The sequence below is a fragment of the Hippopotamus amphibius genome, chromosome 4 (assembly GCF_030028045.1).
Source record: "Hippopotamus amphibius kiboko isolate mHipAmp2 chromosome 4, mHipAmp2.hap2, whole genome shotgun sequence".
Classification (NCBI taxonomy): domain Eukaryota; kingdom Metazoa; phylum Chordata; class Mammalia; order Artiodactyla; family Hippopotamidae; genus Hippopotamus; species Hippopotamus amphibius.
In genome coordinates this window covers 51923062-51940247 of record NC_080189.1, presented here as the reverse complement: position 1 = coordinate 51940247, position 17186 = coordinate 51923062, and the positions used below count along the sequence as shown (strand labels likewise).

The following is a 17186-nucleotide window of genomic DNA, read 5'->3' as shown; positions in this document are numbered from 1 at the left end:
TATGGCTGGTTCAAAGGGTGCATGTGTTTGCAATTTTGATAGATACTGCCAAAGGCTCTACACAGAGCTTGGACCAATTTACATTTCCATCCATCATAAATACCTGTTTCCTCAAACCTCTGCCAACAGTGTTACCATATTTTGTTACATTTGCCAATCTGATAGGTGAAAAAATAGCCCCTCATTTCTCTTTTTATGAATGAGGATAAAGTTTTCACATGTTTAAGAGTCATTTGTATGCACTTTTGTAAACTATTCAAATTATTTGCCTCTAGAGTAACTGTTCTTTCTCTTATTGATTTGTTGTAGTTCTTTATATATTAATGGAATTAGATCTTTGTGACATGAATTGCAATTACTTTCCTAAATTTACTGATCATCTTTGGACAGTTAAAAAAAATTTGGCCCTGCAAAAATCATATGCAGTCAAATGAATCAATCTTTTGTTTTATAGCTTCTGGGTTTTGTGTCATATCTTGAAAAGCTTTTCTATCTCCATTATTATTAAAATGGTATGCTATTTTTTTTCCTAGTTGTTTTAATGTTAAAGTTTTGATCCATGTGAAATTTATTTTGATGTAAGGCATGATGTAAGGCTCCAACTTTATTTTTCACCTGATTGTACCAGCACCATTTATCTCCCATAGAATCATCCTTGCCTTCTCCCTCAACCCTGGCCCCCAATCCCCTAGTTCCTAGGGGCTGTCATTCTAACTTTCCAATATTTCTGCATTGTCTTTCCTTTCTCCTCCCACTGTGACCACCCTACTTCTGGTCTCATCGTGCTTGTACTCCCAGCCTCTGACCTTCTCTACCACCACTAGAACAAATACTTTCTCTAAGAGAGCTCCCACCACGTCACCTCCTTGTCCACTGTCCACAGGATAAAGTCCAAATCCTTACTACGGGATTCAGGATCCACTCCATTTGGGCCCCACCCTACCTCTCCATTCTCATATCCTGTCACTTTTCCCATTTAAAACAGTCTTTCTCATCAAACTAGAGAGTTCAGCATTCCTTAAAATGCTACACCTTGAATAAAACAACCAAATGTATACAGAAAAATAGAAACAGACTCACAGATACAGAGAACACGGAATTCCCTGGTGGTCCAGTGGTTAGGACTCCATGCTTCCACTGCAGGGGGCACAGGTTCAACCCCTGGTTGCGGAACTAAGATCCCACATGCTGCACAGTGGGGGGGGGGGGGGGGGGAGGGGAAGATACAGAAAGCAAACTAGTGGATATCAGTGGGGAGATGGAAGCAGGAAGCCGCAAGATGGGGTAGGGGGTTAAGAGGTACAAACTACTAAGTATAAAATAGAAAAGCAACAAGGTTATATTGTACAACACAGGGAATTAGAGTTATTATTTTGCAATAATTTTAAAAGGAGTATAATCTATAAAAAGACTGAATCACTATATTGTAATAATAGTTTCAGTTGTAACCTGAAACTAATACAATACTGTAAATCAACTATACTTCAATCAAAAAAAAAAAAAAAAAGCTAGGCCTTGGCTCATCTGCATTCTGCCTGGAGTGTCCTTTCACCTAGCTCTCCATTCCCTTCCTTTGTCTCAATCCTACACATCCTTTGAGGCTTGGCTCTGATATCCCCTTCTCTGTAAAAGCGTCACTCATCGCCTCTCTGGGCTCCCACCACACCTCAACACCTTGTTTACAGCAAGTGTTAAAAACTTACACCCCTCCTTGTCTCTCACATTGTGTTTTTATAACTGTCTCCCGCAACCAGAGGAATTTTCCTTGCGAGCAGAGGCTGTGGCTAATCAATTATTATACATAATAGTTTTTAATAAAGTGAAAATGCCTTAAGGCTAGTGGTTCTAAACTTTAGTGAGCATCAAAATTACCCGAAGGGCTTGTAAAAACAAACTGCTGGGCCCTTCCCCTCAGTTTCTGATTCAATAGGTCCTCAGTGGGGCCCCAAAATTTGTGGTTCTAACATGTTCCCAGGTGATGCTGATACAGCAACTCATGGAACCACACATTGAAAATCACTGCCTCAGATCACACCTCAAACCTCAAACTGCAAGACTCTGAAAACATGAACACAGTCACATGTCCAAAAATCTCATGGAGGAGGAAATCCTCTCAAGCTGGGTGTCCTTTACGTACGTGTAGACTTCATCTTGTCCATCCAGTTCAGCCTAAGAAGGCAGTGATCGGCTCAAGGCCACAGAGGCAGAGGCACTGCGGGGACTGGATTCATCTTTTGATTCTGTCTTCCACTCCTGTGCTCTGCACCACACGGAGAGGTCCCCTGGTCAATGACCCAACTACACCCCAGCTCTGCTATGTGGTCCCTTTGCGACGTAGGTAGACTACGCAAGCCCCTCTAGGCTTGTGACAGTCTGGGGTTCTTTGAGTGGAAGCAAGAGAAAATATTCTGGCAACTGAAAGAAACAAAAAAGCATACTGGGAAAATATCAGTTTCAGGAAATGAGTGGGGGGGGGGGAGGGGCAAGCACTGGCACAGCTTCAGGGGACCTGAAGCCAGACTACAACAATGCCCTGCAGACAAGAATGTGTGTTGGGTCAGGACACACCCTTAACAGCAGAATCTCCATGTCCCTTGGCACTGGACCCAGATTCCAGCAAGAGGCATCTGACCGGTCTGGCTCCCAGGGCCACCCACCGCCGAGGAGGATGGGGCCTCTTGTTCTAGGCCCTAAGGCAAGAAGTGATTCCTCAAATGGAAATCAGGAAGGGTAAATGGATGCTGGACAACTAAAGAGCAAGTAATTGCTCCCCAGCCTCTATTCTGTCATCGTAAACTGTTATGCTGAGAGCCACCTCATACGTCACTGGCAGATCTAATGAGGTAGTGTAAGTACAGCACTTACCTTGGCACACAGTAAGTGCTCCACGGCTACTGGCTGCCGTTGCTAGGATTACTGTTCTTTGCAGTTATCGCCACTGCCTTTAAAGTCAGGATGGTTCCCCACTCCTGAAGACCCCAGCAAGCTCCAAAGGACACTTCAGTTAATTCTATATACACCAGAAATCTGCTTGACGCAGCTCTGAATCCATAAGAGAAACCCAAGTGGGTCTTCCCTACGTTCTTTGAGGCCTTCAAGTGCCCCTCATCCACTTCATCTCAGATGCTAGACAACAGAGCTACACTCCATTTGGAGCCAGCAAGTTACTTTAAGCTGCTTCCATGACCATGCTGCAGAACAGGTTGTTAGATTTCACTTGGTTTCAGTTACAAAGGTGGTAAAAACTCAACTTTGGATTCAATTCCCAATAACGAATAAACACACCTGTGTGTATCATCACAGAGAGCAATTCAAAGCCTCCAGAGAGGAGTTAAACCCTCCGCCTACTCAGTTCCACCCAGCCTCCTGCAATGGGCGGAAAGACACAGAAAGGGCAGGACTTCACTCCCCTCATCCCCCTCTGAGGATTCCCTTTCCTCCTCCTCTTCAGACCATCAGCACCCTGAATCATGACCTACAGAAAAATGGAACTTTTCTCTCCAGGGGCCCAATCAAAATCCAGACTCATTCCCTTGGAGCCACAGATCCTCACTTGTAATTAACAAATTCTCTGTGACTGTTTAATATCTCCTTGAAGGGAGGTTCCACATCTGTCTAATTCATCACCATATTCCCAGTACCCAGCCTGGTACCTGGCACACAGTGCATGTTTAACGAGTACTCATACAACGCATGGACGAAAGTCATACTGCATGCTTTCATTTCAGGGAGGCGTTTACTTCAAGCTTTATCATGTTTGTGAGATTAAAAAAATACATGATTTAGCTTTTGCTTCTAAACATTTCAGATCACTGCCCACCACAAATGATTTCGGGAGGATTATTTGTTTTATAAGACAAACTATAACTTTAAATTTCTCATATTACAGCATTTGATATCAAGATAGAAAACAAGTATGGGAATCTTTCATAGTACTATCTTTTAATAAACAAGTGGAGAAATGTTATATTAAGTGTTTGACCCACACAAAATTAAAAAAACAAACATTTTAACATTTTAACCATAGAGAGTAAATATAAGAGTAAACGTGATTTTATGTTGGCAGTCACAGATCCTCTGATGATCTCTTGTTTGGCTGCTCATTGCAATTTAATTCTGCTCTGCTTGTATTCAAGCTATGTTTCAATTCAGGTCCACTGTCTCATAATCTCAGAAATCATAGATGAGGAATAATGTCCTCTGGGGTTGTCCATCTAGCCTACATCCCCTCAGAGAACTGGGTTTGTTACCTCGGCTATTCTTTTGTGAGTAAACACAGACACCTAGACAGCGACAGAATGCTCATCTGAAATTTTATATGAAAGCAATTTGTTTCTTAGCTTTAAATCCACACATTATTATTATTATTATTAAAGAATCATTTTCCACTCATATGCCAGGGGTCTTGGGGAGTCTAGAAACAATCATATTCTGGCTCCCAAACAAATAGATTTAGGCAGAGTGATTATAAAGTAAGTCCAGGAAAAATTTCACTTCCGGGTATAAACAGTATGATTAAAAACAATGAAATTACCACTGCATTTTCCATATTTTTCTAAGATGAAGAAAATACTTCATCGACTTCAAAACAAATGAATCAGGCAAATCACTAAAGGAGCAATTCTTCTACTCCTTCATGTCGCTATCCCATTTATTATAAAAGAATTCTTTAATTTCTCATAGATGAAGCAAGCCCCAAAATGACATTGGAAGGCTAGAGTCTGCCTGTTATAAGCTTCTACAAAGAATCACCTTTGAACAAATCAATATTTCCAATCTTTTCATATGAGGAATTCTTTGTGAAAACTATTTTGCTTCAGACTTTTAAAAAATTCAGATGTCTTCAATTTTTTTTAACTTACTATGTAAAAGTTCAAACGTATACAAAAGTACACAGCAGCACAGTCCAAGAGAAATGTAACATGAACCATATACGCAATTTTAATTTTTTTAAGTAGCCAACTAAAAACAGGTGAAATTAGTTTTAATCATGTATAATCATAATGTAGCCAAAATGTTATCATTTCAGCATGTAAGCAAATAATACAAAATTGAGATAATTTTATATACTTTTTTTGTACTAACTCTTGGAAACTCAATGTGTATTTCACACCTACGGTACATCTCACTAAGGATTAGCCACATTTCAAGGGCACTGCAGCCACATGTAGCCAATGGCTGCCCCAGGGGACAGCAGAGAGAGGGAAAAGCCTTAAAAACGCTATGAACTCATCACCCCACTTCAGTCAACTCACCGACAGCCTTGTTTCCTCTATATTCCACCCCCCGGCCCCCAGGGAAATTTTAAAGCAAATCCTAAAAATAGCACCATTTCATCCATGTTCAAATTTCCCTGATTGTCTCCTAATTTTTTTTTAACAGTGGATTTGTTCAAATTGGGATCGAATCAATCAACTCTGAGGATCTCTTTTTAATGGCGACATTTTTTGATGATATTGGCATAAGAGAAGTCACACTTTTAGTAAAATGCTTTATTCATTCAGCTGTTTATCACACATCTACCTCGTGCCAGGTACTGGTCTAGCCCCAAGACACAAGAATGGGCAAGACTCAAAGGAACTTCCGGTTTAACTCCTGCCGGCACACTCAGATTGTTTGGGGAAGCTTTCAACAAAATACCAGTTCCAACCGATAAATCAAGCGTGGCCTGTACAAACAATGGGTTGTTATTAGGCAATAAAGAGGAGTGAAGCATTGCAGTATTAGGCAATGACTCGTGCTAGCACAGGGCTGAACCTCAACTACAACATGCTAAGTGAAAGAAGTCAGACTTAGAAGACCACAGATTGCATGACTCCATTTTCACGAAATGTCCAGAATAGGCAAATCCATACAGACATAAAGTTAAATCAGTGGTTGCGAGGTAAGGAGAGGAGACTGTTAATGGGCAGGGATTTCTTTTGGGGGTGATGATATGTTCTAAAATTAATGATGACGTGATGGTTGCACAACTGTGAATATACTAACAACCATTAAACTGTGTACTTTAAATGGCTGAAATGTATGAAATGTGAATTATATCTCAATAAAGCTTTTATAAAAAATAAGTAACTGGATAAAGTATGTTACATTCACACAATGGAATACTATCCAGCTATAGCACAGAATGAGAAAACACCTCTAAAAAATTTCCAGGGACCAACCCTCTTCACTCCAAGCCACTTGATTCAGAAACTTTGGGAGCGGGGCCTAGGTAGGGAAAAATTTTTTAAGATTCCTAGGTGATTCTAACGTAAGCCAAATGAGTCAGTAGTTTCATGGAAGATTCAGTCAAGTGACCAGCAGTTCCAAAACGGTATGATAATATTCCATTGTAAATATGTGCCACATCTTCTTTATCCATTCATCTGTCTCAGCCATAAAAAGGAATGAAATTGAGTTATTTGTAGTGAGGTGGATGAACTTAGAGTCTGTCACACAGAGCGAAGTAAGCCAGAGAGAGAAAAACAAATACCGTATGCTAACTCATATATATGGAATCTAAAAAAATGGTACTGATGAACCCAGTGACAGGGCAAGAATAAAGATGCAGATGTAGAGAACCGACTTGAGGACACGGGGTGGGGGGGAAGCTGGGACGAAGTGAGAGAGTAGCACTGACATATATACACTACCAAATGTAAAATAGATAGCTAGTGGGAAGCTGCTGCATAACACAGGGAGATCAACTTGATGACTGGTGATGACTTAGAGGGGTGGGATAGGGAGTGTGGGAAGGAGTTGTGGGAGGGAGGGGATATGGGGATATGTGTATAAACATAGCTGATTCACTTTGTTGTACAGCAGAAACTGGCACAATAGTGTAAAGCAATTATACTCCAATAAAGAGCTAAAAAAAGAAAAAAAAAAAGGTATGATAACTGCTCCCTCCAAAACAGACAGGCAACCTGGAGGCAGCTAAGGAAGGCTTCCTATAAGTGACATCCAGGCTGAAATGTGATGGATGAGTGGGAACCAGCTAGGTGAACATGGGTGAGGAGGAAGACATTATAAAGAAGACAGAACTTCATACAGAAACTGGGAGGCCAGAGCATATTATTCATGGCCCTGGGGATACAGGCGTGGAGCTGAATTTAGTTCAATGTGACTGGAACACGTAGAGCCAAGTGATGAGCTATGAGCCAGAAGTGATTCATAGCAGATCTAGTAAATCAGGTTTAAAAATGAGAAATATTCATTGATCAATAAAATACTGACAGAAACTTAGTTTCAATTCCATAAGTTTTAATACATTTTTAATAACTTTACCACATATATGAAAAAATAGGGGGGGAGTTGAGGGAGGAAGGGAATATGGGGATATGTGTATAAAAACAGATGATTGAACTTGGTGTACCCCCCAAAAAAATAATGAAAAAAAAAATAGTGTATATAAGATGCAAGATATTTACCCTACAGACAATGCTTGTTTTGTTTATGGATTTGAGATCTCCTTGCAATATCTGCAAGGTGAAAACAACCAGAATAGGTGTTTTTGGGTTTAAATAATTAGCACTTCTATTGCTTCATCATAAATTGATGAAGGTATTACAGTGTTGTGGATCAAAAAGTAGGAAACAAAATGCCACATTCCAATTACTTTTTTCACAAAATATTCTAACAGAATATAATAACCAAATACAATTGTTTCTCTTCTCTTTTTAATTGCGCACCTACTATGGACAGGATACCAGGCTTAGTGATGTGAGGGACAGAAACAGGAGGAATACATACTAGTCCTCCCTTCAAGGCATTTACAATCTAGTAAGGCAGGCAATATATGTGAATAAATAACTAGGCCAGGAGGCCCTGTGGTGGAGGAATGTGGGGGGTGGGTATGAAAGAAACAAAGTGCTGAAGAGTGTGTATGTTTTTGTCTTTGTTTTTTAAAGATTTTTTGATGTGGACCATTTTTTAAAGTCTTCATTGAATTTGTTACAGTATTGTTTCTGTTTTATGTTTTTTGGTTTTTTGGGCTTGACGCATGTGGGATCTTAGCTCCCTGCCCAACCAGGGATGGGACCCACACCTCCTGCACTGGGGAACGAAGTCTTAACCACTGGACCGCCAAAGAAGTCCCTGTGTATGTTTTAATGCTGTGAGAGACTGAGTTCAGAGAGATGATTTTGGCAGAACTGGTTTATGAGTTCAGCCTTGAAAGACTTGGAGTTTCACAGGGAGAGGCAGTGAAAGAGCTTTCTAAGCAACAGGAGTATAAGAGCACAGGCAAAATGCCCTGCTGCTGAATACAGTTCAGGCTGGGGAATGATGGGTGAAGGCAGACGCTGAGCCCAGGCTTCCAGATCCCGACTTTAGGCTAAGGAGGCTACCTTAGATGGGGAGAGAAAGGACTGGGAGTTTGAGTCTCAGCTCCATCTTGTATTAGTGGTAAAGCAATTGCAAACTTAACTTCTCCTAGTCTCATCTGGAGATTGGGGGTATAATAACAGTGTCTGCTTTGGTGTCGCTCTGAAGATTAAACACAATTTTTAATTCATGTACAGCACTCATGACAAAACCTGGCACAAGAAGGTCAGCAGCTACTGCTGCTGTTATTAATATATTATTATTAACTATATAAGCCACTCAAGAATTTTCAGCAATATAATGACAGGATCTAAAGAATGTACCTGACTGTGATATGAAAGCGGGACTGAGGGAGGCAATGTAAGCTATGTTAAGACAGAGTAAGAAGTCCCTAAGACCCTGGGCCAAGATGGTGCAGGGGCAACCGTAAGGATGGATGTGAAAGACAAGACGGAGGAGAGAGACGAGCTGCGGTGAGCATAAATACAGTCTAAACAGTAGTGATTGGGAAGATAAGAAGGACATTTCCAGAGAAGGGGACTGAAAGCTGATGAATAAGACGTAGACAGGAAAGGAATTCACAGGGAACTATAAACAACTCTCAGTTCTGAAGGCTCCTTCAACTTAACAGCCTTCATGTTCCTCAGTGCCCGAGTCCCATCATTTCTGTGGGTGTTCTGGGTTGAAGGATTCTCCAACCCTCCGTGGAGTACTCTTAAAATAGAATTAACAATTAAGAAAATATAGTACTGCCGAGAGGCACAATATAAACAAAACTGTGGATTATCCAGGTCCTCATGCAAGGAAAAACATTATACTACCCCTAAACCTGGAATGAAGCAGAAGAAAAAGAGGATCTCTAAATCCTTCTCATCCTCTATTTTGCCTTTAGCCCTTCAGGTGGTAACCATGACATACTTAGTTAACTTCTCCTTGCCCTCAGTTTTACTACAAGAGAACAAAGAGTTGAAATGTAGTTATTTTGCTAAAAGGTTGTTGCAGAAGCTTCTGGAACTAGCAGTGGTTTCTAACTCTCCATTCTACAGATAGGAACCGAGGTACTAGCTGGTTTTCCAGTAGTTTCCTTAAGAGGCAGAAAGCATTACTTGTGTTCAAAGTTTATTTACCACAGCAGGTAAAACCCATCAGATTTCTCTTTAGATTAAGGTGAAAGTGAATTTAAATCTGAATAAAAGGAGAATTTCCTTTCCTCCTACATTAAAAGTGCCTCAACCACCAGGTCCACAAATCATAAGCTCAACTACAAAAATCCATGGCAGTGACAGTCTCAACAATTCAGAAAATAGTTTAACTAGACACTTGTTATTGGCAATGGAAAGTCTGTAGCTCATCCTCAGGTGACTTTAATATGTTGTATCATTGAACTCTATCATAATGAGTTATCTAATTAAATAGTGGGAGCAGGAGTCATTTCAGTCTAATGGAAGAAGCTAAAAATTTAGTCAGAAAGACTATTACTAAAAATCTAACTCAGCAATCTACTATTGACCCTGGGCAGATTCCCAAACCTAGGCTGCAAGTTTCCTCATCTGTGAAATGGAGATAACCTCACAGCACTGCCATCAAGACAGTGAAGATCAAAGAACACAGCCTATGGCAGCCTGGTAGTATCTGGCTTACAGCATAATTATTAGCTACTATTGATACTAAATCTCAGTAATCATAAAACAACAAATCTTCTTTTGGCTAAGCAATAGCTTTTGTTATAAATAAAACTAAATGTCTATTGGCTGTAATGGTGGAAACCATATTTTAGTTTCTTGGAAGCAGCCCAGCACAATAGAGAGAAAATGAGCTGGGATTCTATTTCTGCCAGGATAATCTTGGGAAAATTGGTTAACCCGTTGGAGCCTCAACTTTCCATGTGGTTAGAAATACCTACCTAATAAGACTATCGTAACATTTAATGAGGTGATCTATACAAAGTTTCTAGTACCTATCCAGCTCTTAGTAGGTGCTCAATTAATAGCAGTTATTGGTATTTGTTCAATTTCCCAGTAGAAAAAAAAAATGAATAAACATGAAAATCAAAACCAGCTGAGATCACCATTCCTCATATTTTACAGAAAAGTTTTCATCATTCATTCCATAAATATTTCTTTTGTACCTACTGTGTGTCAGGTAATGTTGACATTGGGGGTCGAGTGACGGATTAGACAGATAAGGTCTCTGCTTTCTGGAACTTCCATTCTAGTTGGGGAAAGCAGACAGTAACAGCCCAAGGACATAATTTCAGAGAGAGATGAGTGCTATGAGGAACCCCAAACAGGGTGGTGTGGTAGCATGCTGGTGGAGGGGATGGTCATTTAGCTTGGATGCATTTCAGCCCAGGCCTGCATAGTTGGTCTCCTTGGGCCAGAAAGGGGACCTCACCTAGTGTGATGCTTAGAGTGTGGATGATGAAAAGTTAAACCTACACCTTTACTTGTCTGTGGATGGATCTCTTTTGCAGCTGCAGCTTCAAGTCTCTCTAAATGCCCTCATCCCAGTACTCAAAACTCTGAGGGTCAGAGCAACATGGTGGTGGGGGGGGGGGGGCGTTCAGCTGCACCTCAGCGCAATCCCCAGACCGATCTAAAGCGACAGCTTCACAGCTCCCTCAGCTCAGAGTCCTGGCTAAGGAGGAAACTGGTCGTTCGTGAGACGGAGGACAGAGAGTACAAGTGTGCAGAAGGCACCTGGCAAGTTGCATTACCGAAAGAGGGCGGCGCGCCCCGGCCTAAGAAACATCTGGACGATCTACGACAATGCCCATTAGTGACTCTAGAAGCTGCAAACGCTTCCCAGACCGCTGGGAAGGCCGGAGGCACAAGTGCCCTCAGCCCCCAGCCGGGGGCCCGGAGAGCGGAGCAGGCCGGGCGCGGGGAGGCGGGCGAGCCCGGAGCCTGCAAGGTCAGCGTCTCCCGATCCCCCCGGCGCGCCCTAGCCCGCGGATGTGGTGAAGCCTCGCACTCGGCCCAATGAAGCTGGTTTCCTGTGCCTCCCGCCCCGGCGCCGCGCCTCCAGGCTGCCCAGGACAAGCCCTTGGCGCCGCATCCTCCGGCGCTCCGACCCAGGTTAGGCGCCCTCTCGCCATCAATCCCGGCCAAACCGTGCCTCTCGGGACAGCACCCCGGGGTGGGCAGCACTCGGGCTCTAACTCCTGGGAGGCCGGCACCGAGGGCGACCTGGGGCTGCCCCACTAACCGGTTCTTCCCCGGCGACAGGAGGCAGACTCCAGCCTGCCCAAACCGCAGCCCTTCTGATCCCGCGCCACAGCCCGCCCCACCGCCTCCCCCCACCCCCCCACCCCCCACACACACAGCCCAGCACCCTCCTGGCGGGCGTCCCGGGGCTTACCTGCACACTCTGCCGCCGGGGACGCCGCCTAGGTCCCCGGTGCGCGGCTCCGGGGTTCGTCCACAGACGCGGGAGGAGGCAAACCCGGCTTCTTCGGTCCCCCAGCAACGCACAGCTGATAGTTCCCGCACCCGCCGCAGGAGACACTCGCCTCCCGCCGTCCGGGCCAGAGCCCGCGCCGCGCACTGGCTGCCTGGCGCTAGGCTCCCCTAGTTCCGCCGCGCTCGCGGGCGCTACGATGGCACAGCGAGTTCCCAGTACTTTGCCCAGAACTTCTCCGCGCGCGCCGCGCGGCGATTAGCCTGGGGAGGGAGCGAGGAGGAGCAGCCTGAGCCCGCCCTGGGGCGGGGCCACGCGTGGAGGGCGGGAGGGACGGCAGAGTGACCCACACTCCCACCAATCAGGAGTCGCCCCCGGGGAAGGAGGTGGGACGATGTACCTGGAGGGAGCACCGATTCCATGACGCAGCTGGGCCGCCGGGTTCCCGACACGTGCGAAGGATGGAGGGAGGTGAGAGCTGCATCTGGGTGGGGGAAAGGGTTCCCGGCGGCCCAGAGCGCTCTGTGCGCGCGATCGGCGCTCAGTAAATGTTTGTGGAGTGGCGTTTCCGAGCCAGGGAAAGAGGAAGAGGTGAGGGTGGCGCGTGAGGGGCTGGTGAAAGGACATGTTTTCGGGGGACACACTGATCGAAAAGGCAAAGAGGATCCGACCTCTTGAGGAATTCAGACCGAGCCAAAGGGATGGAGAACAGAGAAAACGTGGTGAAGGGAGGATTGCAGACACAGGATGATGAAGGACAGAATCCCCGTGGGATCCGGCGGGAGGCTGTGCCCCCGACATCCAGAGGCAGTGATGCAGATTGGTGCCGGGTCCCTGGAGGAGACTTGAGGGGCGTGTGGTTGTTTATTCTACGCAGTTCAGGTGCGAGGGGGAGGGGAGAGAAAGTATCACAGCTACAATTAAAATGCAGTTCCGTGATAGACGAGAAAGCCCACCCAACTTGACTGCTCAGTCGCTCCTCTGCCTCCTTTGATCCTAGAATGAATGCAAGCAGCTAATCATCAGGACTCCGTTTGGACACTGCAAATCTGTCGGGTGCCGCAGGGAGCGGGGTGGGAAGGGAATTAACATTTACCGAGCGCCGACTGTGTGCTCCCGGAGCAGCTGTGGGCATATACAGCTGTGATCATGGCACCCCAGCTTCCTGTTCTCATAGAGCTTACGCTTTAGTTGGGAGACAGACCAAGAGCAAAGAAGAACACATGCAAATATAAACAAACCAGAAAGTGCACTGAGGTGATTGCTAAGCAGAGCTTTCAAAGGTGGTGACGGGTGTCATAGGGAGCTGTGGAAACCCCCTGAGGGCCTCTCAGCGGAAGTGGCTTTTACGCACTTTCCTAAACTGGGGAAAGGAGCTACCACGGCCGTCTCGGAAAGAGCGTTCCAGGCAGAGAGAGCGACAAATGCAGGGTGTTTAACCTCCCTGAAGATCCTTCTAACCTACCTCTCCGGGCTGAACAGTGAGTGTGGCTCTCTAGGCGCGCTGCCTGGCACAGAGTAAGGGCTCCAGAATATTGCATTCCAGTGCCACCCAACACGTGCGGCACTCGACACATTTCCAGCCTCCCAGATGACCCCAAATACGGTTCTGAGGCTCTGCAGGGAGCCACGCTATCCACATTTCATTCATCGCTCTCGGTTCTCCGCTTTCTGCAGTCGCGAATGTCTGAGACTGTGTGTCTTGGATCTTTCAGGAGGCGAGCCGAGGGCGGGAGGATCCCGACAAGCTGCAGAACAAACCCATCGTTATGCTGCCTGCGCTGGCACTCGGGGAACCTTATTGGAGAAGATTTAAAATCCAGTGACTTGGAGATTCTTAAATCATCCCTCTGCACTCGACCAAGGCCGGGTGGATCAACGCGTCTGACAGGCGCCGGGACCATTCATTCTGAATTCGAGGAGTCACACTGCTCACGCCCGTTGTTTTCCCAACCCTTCTTCCTTTTTTCAGTAATTCCTCTCAGAAAGAGAAGCTGTCTTCCCTCTCTCCTCCTCCTTCAAGCTCTTTTATTTCTCTTCATTTCTTTTCATTTCTCCACCTCCCACCCTCACCCTGTTTCACCAGCATTGCTTTTTCTGCGGGAGACAAGCCTTAAATCCGGAAGGAAGCTTTCTGCATGGGGCTTCATTATTGAAACTACCATCCCGTTCTTTGCTTTTTCTTCAATTTCTTCCAAATAACCAAGTGTGTTTTTTTTTTCTATTGTACTTGAGGCAGTTAATTGGACAGGATGAGAATTATTCATATCGTGCCTTGCTTCCAAGAGGAATCTTACTGTGTCTTTTCATAGTTTCATTTCCTCATCTACTCCTAAATAAGCTTCGAGGCTCACCAGCTCCTAAAAACAAAAGGAAAAAGAAAGAAAGTTGAATACCACACAGAGCTAATTATTCTTGAAAAAGCTTGTTAAGTCCTAAAATTAGCTTTCTCCTCAGAGCTTTATTTTAAAGTAAGGATCTGAATGTCCACTCCAGCGAGATCAATGCTTCTATAGTAAGAGCTTCTAAAGACCCTCTTTGAATTGTTGAACAAATACTTTTTATCTTTGGAAACAGACACACCACGGTGGGGATTGTTCACACTTGGTTGAATGTTCCTAGTTTCTGAAATTCATAATAGGTAAGCAGGTGTTGAAAGAGTTGACATGTTTTGATAGTAAAGGAAGGTGATGATAAAGGAGTTTAATGGAGGCCTCTAGAATAGGACTACCTGAATTTCTGTCTTATGGTGACCACCTCCTGATTCTGAGAGCAACTTTCTTTTTCTGCAAAACAGAGGCAGTAATTGTACCTACTGGGCTACAAAAAGAGTTTCATCCTCAGTCTGAAAACAACTTTCACATAGCTTAACTCAGAGTTCTCGGTCTCAGCACTATAGACATTTGGGGCGAAATACTTCTTTGTTGTGTGGGGTTGCCCTGTGCAGTTAGCAGCATTTCTGGCCTCTACGCACTAAATTCAAGCAACACCCTCTCCTCCCACAACCAAAAAGTTTCCAGACATTGCCAGATGTCCCCTGGAGGGCAAAATTGCTCCTTGCTGAGTGCCATTAACCTAGCACATAAAAAGCACCCACAGGACTTCCTAGGTGGCACAGTGGTTAAGAATCCACCTGCCAATGCAGGGGACACGGGTTTGAGCCCTAGTCCAGGTAGATCCCACATGCCGAGAAGCAACTAAGCCCATGTACCACAACTATTGAGCATGCGCTCTAGAGTCCGTGAGCCACAGCTATTGAGCCTGTGTGCCACAACTACTGAAGCCCACGCACCTAGAGCCTGTGCTCCACAAGAGAAGCCACCGCAATGCCCGTGCACCTCAATGAAGAGTAGCCTCCGCTCGCCGCAACTAGAGAAAGCCCATGTACAGCAATGCAGACCCAGTGCAGCCAATAAATAAATAAATTTGTTTTTTTTTAAATGCCCACAGATTAGGAAACAATATAAGAAGAGCTTAAAGATATGGATTTCCAGAGTGTAAATCTCAGGCAAATATTACTCTCCTAAACATCTTCAAAATAGGAATCATAATAATGCTAACTTCTTAAGACTGGCTAAGGATTAGATGAATGTGTGTGTATAAAAGCAATTTAGATAATGCCTGGAACATGGTAAACTTAAAAGACATGAGCTTCTATTCTCATTTTCTTCCTGTGGAGTGAAGGCATTGGACTAGATCAGAGATGACATGGCTTATTTGCTGCCACTCCCCTCCTTGCCTCATGCCAGACATCACAATGAAGTCAAGGCTGTCCTTTCCACTTAGCCCAAATAAGGCCTCAGAATCCTTCTCAACACAAAGCTTTAGGAAGCAACTACTGATAGAGCAGGGTCAGCGGGCAAGATGATGCTGAATTACCATGCTGAGGCTACATAAACTTCAAGCCATTTTAAGATTAAGATCTTAAGTCATCATAAGATTAGAGCCTCAATCTTCTTGAATGGTGTCTACAAGACAAATGTGACGAGAAGGAATCATCACCTCATCAATCCCTTTTATGAAGGAGGGGGAGGGAGTTCCAGCATCTTGACTATAATCATAGAGCCTATGAGTGATTACAGGCTGGGTCTTCTACCCTCTTAAAGTGTTCTCTTTTGCCATTCCCATCACTTGTGGAGAAAACACTTGTCTGAAGCAGTGATGTAACCCTCCCCATCCTGTATACCCCTAATTCATTTTGTTCTCCTTCACTTTTATCTGGAAAATGAATCAAAGTACTTAGTTGCATAGGAACACCTTGTAAGCATTCTTTCAAAAGTGTTAGTGCTCATGACTGAGGAATGCACAAGAATTCACCAATTCCTTCGTTAAATAGAGACTCCTCTTTTGTATAAGGGACAATTCTTAGCAGGGATTTTAAGAGATCCAAAGATGAATCAGTGGGTGTCCCTGCCCTCAATGTTTTTACAGTTTCATATATTAGGCAGACCAGACATGGATATAAATAACTACGATACAAGCTGAAAAATGGAAAATGTCCTGAGAGAGGTAACAAAAAATGTGTTCAAAGAAGGGAGAAATTATTTTGGGAATTAGGAGCAGAGAGTCACTTCCTGCATGTCTCGTTGATATTTTTAACTTTTTGATAAAAAATTAGTATTTATTACAATCAAGTTAGCCTTGTAGAGGAAGCTGCAACATCATTAAGCTTCCTGGATCAGACACAGCCTCTGCTTAGTTTAAGTGGATACCATCAGTGCAACTAAAGGTCACAGTTCATTCTAACTCTAATAGTCAGTTTTTATCAGATGTTTAAAATTTCTGGAATGTTCTAGAGGAAGATTGCTCGCCTTTAGTGACAACAGACTGACTTTCTTCCAAGCATTGACAGAAGCAGTTTCTACCATGTTATACTGTGGGAGAATAATATATATGCTATGTATTTTATGCATATATATGTAATATATATACATAAGGTATATATTGTATAAAAAGGAACATAACGAGGGTGAAGGGACACCAACATCTTATACATTAAGCTATGAAACAATATTTCATTCAGGACTGAGCTATCTCAGAAGTCAGGCTGAGCACTCTATTATCTTTTAGGTATACTGTCCAGAGCACATGCACATCCTAGTATTATTTGTGGTAAATACTAGGTATTATGACAGCAGCCCACACGTACTAAGCATTTATGTGCCAGACACTGCCAAACTGGGCTGCCAAGATTATTACCACTTCTGCCACCATCCAGAGGCTGCCTGTTAAACCAGAAAGACTTGGCAGAACTGCCAGAACCACATCCCTCCTGCTACAAACCATACCAGCAAAGTGTATGCCTCAAATCCTGCTTTTCCTCTATCACCACATTTCCAAATTCATGCCTTGCATGCATGCATCTGATTGGTACATTCCAAACCACACCTGCAAATCTAGCTGCAAGGAAGCCTGGGAAATGCGATTTTCAGCTTTCCAGCCTCTGCAGTAAGGCACAATAGAGAAAGGTTGGGTTAGGA

The 17186-nt window shown here is 44.0% G+C and overlaps 1 protein-coding gene across 9 annotated transcripts in view; it reads right to left on the bottom strand.

The window, feature by feature from the left end:
- The window catches only part of OSBPL3 (oxysterol binding protein like 3), a 182803-nt gene extending 170862 nt beyond the window's left edge, over nt 1-11941 (bottom strand). For 8 of the 9 annotated variants that reach the window (XM_057731336.1, XM_057731338.1, XM_057731334.1 and 5 more), the window contains exon 1: nt 11668-11941. The gene's annotated coding sequence lies outside the window, so the exon portion shown is untranslated. The remainder of the gene's footprint in view (nt 1-11667) is intronic. The other variant, XM_057731345.1, reaches the window with a different exon arrangement.
- Between the last annotated feature and the right edge of the window lie 5245 nt (nt 11942-17186).